The following is a 5,568-nucleotide window of genomic DNA, read 5'->3' as shown; positions in this document are numbered from 1 at the left end:
GTTATGACATATCAGACTTATCTAGATCATGTGCTACTCGAACTAACGATTTACCAACAACCCTTTGTTGAATCAGTTCATGTTCCATTCTTAGAGAAACATGTATTTTGTGGTACCTGACTTAATTCAAGTTATACATCACTCCCACTGGCTCTTGCAGACCCATACTCCTTGAAAAGGAATACTTCAGTTCTAGCGACAAACAATTTTGTCAAGGAAGAAGATGTAGAAATAGTATCCTTTAGTTTCCTAAGGGAACCTCCACAGGTATACATTCATTTAATTTGAAGTTTAGTTTATCTAGTAAACCATGTAATCTTAAATTATCATAAAGTCAAAAATAGGTACTCTTACCTTCATATCTAATAAGGTGACTTTATGATTTACTCAATTAGAACTTGATGTGGGTGAAGAATAACTATAATTTAATTAATTACAAAAGTCTTTGAGTTATAATCAAACTATTTTAGACCGACTCATGTCAAACATGAAGCGATATAAATAATCATTATACTCATTAATCAAGCATTTACCATCACGACTTACTCGTATAGTCTTTATACTTTTCAAACTTATTCCTTTTACTTCATTGTTAAAATCTTTGAACAATTTTAAAGTTTTCTTGAATCGTGTCAAATACACTTTGCTTATCTACTAAATGATTTAGTAATGTTAGATGAAGTAATAGAAACAATATCTACCAAATATGTTTAGTTCTCCATATACATCTCATGTGTATATAAACTCAAATAAATTATGTGTCCTTTCACCTTTGTTGGTGACCGGTATACTAATCTATTTTGAAAGGTGGGACTCACATCCTTTAAATGATATAAAATCAAATGAGTCCAATAGTCCATATCCACGGATTTTGGAAATGTGAATCACACCTGTTTGTACTAAACAGTAATGCCAATGTATACAAAAGGTTCAAATCTCATTTGATCCCTTTTTCACATATGTTATAGATCAGCTTATCAAGACCATGGAACTCAATTCCATTACTTGATTAGCACACTTGTATAGAAAACATTATTTGGATAATCGGACAACATTTGTCTTTTTATTCAACTACACAATCATTCTCTTGTCGATGCAAGATTTATGATTTGATGCTTCTATTTTATGTGGAATTTAATAACAATTATTTGGTTCCATATCAAGTTAAATTTAAGTCCAAGCATTAGTTCATATGTCAATGAAACAATTTGTTTCATTCTAGACGTAAGTGGACTTCAGTTATAGATAAATGTCCCGCTTCTTTAAAACTCTCTATATTTCAACAAATATGAGATTAATCATCAAGTATCATATACTTATGAGGCAGAAGTAGAAATTTAACTTTCTATAACTATATGGGCAGATAAGAAGTCCTACTTCTATTTTGACTCTTACATTATCAATTTTTTTTTTCATTCTGAAGAACAATTCTTAATTTTGTACCAATTCAGAAACTCCTTTCTGAAGATTTTGTTCTTCATAAGAACATTTAACAGTATAATAAAAATGTATATGCCGAAGAAATTCTAAATACAGAAAATAAATGTATCATGATTGAAAAACATATTTAATTAGGTCTTTAATTAAATATGCTCCCACTATTTTACTCAAAACAAATTACCTTCACCATTTGAATCAGAAAATCTCATTGAAAGATTTTCTAGTGGGTTGAAATCCATATTTCACCTTGCTTTAAGTCAACGGGGGCTGTACTCAAAACTCAGTTATTTAGGTAGGAATTCCTTCCAATTGTATCTCATATAACTTTCAAATCATTTGAGTGAATAACTCCTTACTCTAATCTATCATATAGATGTTCCTAAACATTGCTTCTAAATTTATTTTAATCATATTAAAATAATTTAGTTAAGTTGGACCCAAAGAATAGCAGTTGAGTAAATGGAATTACCGCACCGCAACTTACTAGTATAGAAAGTGCACCTCGTGGAGGCAAAACCTACACATTTTGATATTAGCCTTGAAGGGTGTCATCCATTGGAAAGCAATTAACTTAATATTCTTTTGAAGTAAATAATATATTTTTATCTTATTAAAATAATCTAGTTAAGTTAGATCCAAAATAACAGTCAATAAATAGAATTACCGCACCACAACTTACTAGTATAGAAAGTGCATTTCGTGGAGGCAAAATCTACACATTTCGATATTAGTCTTTAAGTGTGTTAAACTTTTGAAAACAATTTACTTCATATTCTATTTGAAGGATTTTTATTTATTTAGTTTAATTTCATTGACATGTGTATCTCATACACACGTCTTTAAAGATTCATGACATTAATGATCATAGAAAGCGAGTATATAAAACATTTAAAACATACATGCTAACATACATCTAAAACATGTTAAGCATACATCTCATGCATGTGCTAACTAAACATACATTACATGCATCACATACATAAAATAATAAATTAGGTAGTATGGTTATGACCTCCTAACGCGTAAGAATTAAATAAACTATTTATTTACAATTCTTTGACCCACGAGCAAGATTCAAAAGTTTCTCCATTAAAATCATCTTTTGCTGGTGTCTTCTCTTCAACTTAAACATTTACAATATTTAACACTTAAATAAAATAATTAAAGTAAACCACGACACGCAGGTCGTATTTAATAAATAAAATAAATCACGACACACAGGCCGTATTTAAATAAAATAAATCATGACACGCAGGTCATATTTAAATAAATGAACAAACACCAATATAACTATTTATTATTATTTTAAACAATTTTAGAATCAATCAAGATTTGTAAATAATATTTTGACCTAGATATATGTCATATAAAATTGATCATATATATATATATATATATATATATATATATATATATATATATATTCCTTTTGAAACTATTTTCAAAATCAATCGGGTCATAAATAAAATTAAAATATGCAAATTTTAGGACCGATCATATCTGATTTTGAAACTTTTTCAAAATCATGAATCATGATACTTTTAAGTTAGAAACAAATTATATTAATATCATGCAAATCTTTTAAAAAAATTCAAAAGATCATATCTGATATTGAAACTATTTCAAATCATGATCTTCTAAATTCACTATCACATTGGGATCGTTTATTACCTTTTGAAACAACTTTTGAAAAACAATCTAAAAGGTGGAATTTGTATTTACTTAATTATAGTAACATTGACACTCAATAATTATTATAATTAAATATGCATTATTTAGGCGACCAATTTGTTTCCAAAATAAATTATGGTCCTAAAATTAAGCAAATATTTTATTACCAAATTCAAAAATCATATCTGATATTGAAACTCTTTCAAAATCATGATCTTTTAAATTTACTACCTTTCACCAATTGAATAAATTAATTAAAATAAATAATTTCAAGAATTGTTTGTTTAGCATGAACAACCGGATCTTTGATGTTTTACCAGATTCGGATATCGAAGCTCAATCTCACGAATTGTTCAAAGTCACAACAATCTTCTTGAAAACAATTGATCAACCATAGTAATACAACTCTTGTATAGTTATGTATCCTAATCTGACAATCAAACATTAATAGTTTTAACAATTGTTTGTTCCGTATGGACAATCAGATTTTTGATGCTTCACCAAAATTGGATATCGAATCGGATATCGAAACTCAATCTCACGAATTGTCTACAAATTCACAATCAATTTCGTAAAAACCTATTGAACGAATGATACAATCAATGTATCACGTATACTTATATGGTATAAGAATCATATATCACATGTATGATGTTGATCAATCAATTTTAATTAATTCTTATTTAAAATAATGAAAATATTAACACTTAATATTATTATCATTATTACGGAATTTGCATCGCAAAAGAACTCAGATGATCAATCTTCAAAACGCTTTTGAATTGCCATGCCTCTTATTAAATTAAATAATTAAAATAAACAATTTTTCCATATGGTCATTTCTTGATCTTTTAAACCGATAACATATAATCAAAATATGATAGAGTAGATCTCATAAACAAATAACCATCAAAATGTTACTAGACATGAATCATATTCATATCATGTTATCAAAGCAAGGAAAATTGACGTGGAGGCAATATGATTATCGCTCTCTTGAATGATATTCACAAATTAATAAATTAAATTAACAAATCATTCAATCACGTTGAGGCAAACGACAACAGATTTGAATTAAACAATTTAATCACAACCGAAGCTCCGATACTACTGAAGGGATTTACGAGAGGTTTTTCAAAATTGTGAAGACTTTAAGAATAGTTTCCTTATGTTTAACGGGGTCTCACAATTAAGTTATACTTAATGTTCCATTAAATGGACTAACTATTCTAGGGACTTTATTATTTTGAAACAAAACAAAATCAAGAAAGAAATGTCTTATTATTTATATATTCACAATATATATTTATATCAATATCAATATCATGATACAAAGTCAAACCCACACTACTAGAAAATAGCAAAATTAACGAGGGAAATTAGTGACGGAAAAAATGAAATTCCTCACAAATTTCTTGATCGCAAAATTTAGTGACGGAATTAGAGAGGGATTTTACGTTTTCCCTCACTAAATTTAGTTTTTTTAGTAGTGTCAATCAATATAGATTGGCTATTATGGCTTACTCCAACAGGTAACAATACAAAATTATGTAAGCCCATAATCTTCTTGGGTGTACACTGCTATGCATTTACAATTGGTTTTGTACATACACTTTGATTTCAAAGGAGGTCGACAATACAATTTTACACAATCTGAATCTCTAAAGCATCGAAAATGCACTCCTGAAATGAAGAGAGAATAATATAATGTAACCAAAATACCATAAAAATTTGAAAACGATAAAATGGCTTACCTTCAGTTTTCGTTGCAATAAGAAATAGAGAAATAAACGTAATAATAACATAAACCAACTTGAGAATTTCAGCCATATTCACCCTCTTTTCATATTAGAAATAGTTTTATCACTAAATAATTTATAAAACCATGTTCTCCATACATCAATTAAGTATATTTTAGACCTTACGGAGATTTAAAAGTCATCCTAATATTATAATATTTATTAAATGTCTCGTAAGTATAATAATGTTTTCTTTTTCTCAAGTTATCACACTTGGTGTTCACAAAAAAAAAAAAGTTATCACACTTGGTAAACATGTCATATAAAAACTAACCACCATAAGAAATCATTTTCTGTTTTACTAAATTTCTATTATTTTAGAGAAAAAAAATCTTAGGAAAGGGAAAAATCACAAAAGATGACTAATATTCTTGAAAAAAAGATATATGTATTAATGGAGTGTCTTTTGAACTACTCAAAAGCCTATTCTCGCTGCAATAAAAAAGGGAGGATTTAAAATACTGAATCGTTATTGCTTCTTTCATCACCATTAAGTTGTTGGAACAAAATGAGTTTAAATAATGTCTCTTAAGTTTTGATGATAACAAAGTATTAAAAGTTCAATTGAATATACTAATATTTGGTCAAGTGTGCAGGACCATAGACTAAAATTTAGTATGTCTTAAAATAAATTATTGGTTCTGGAATAACAAATTAG

The sequence above is a fragment of the Medicago truncatula genome, chromosome 8, assembly GCF_003473485.1.
Source record: "Medicago truncatula cultivar Jemalong A17 chromosome 8, MtrunA17r5.0-ANR, whole genome shotgun sequence".
Taxonomy (NCBI): domain Eukaryota; kingdom Viridiplantae; phylum Streptophyta; class Magnoliopsida; order Fabales; family Fabaceae; genus Medicago; species Medicago truncatula.
The sequence above is the reverse complement of the archived record's forward strand: the minus strand, read 5'-3'. Positions refer to the sequence as shown.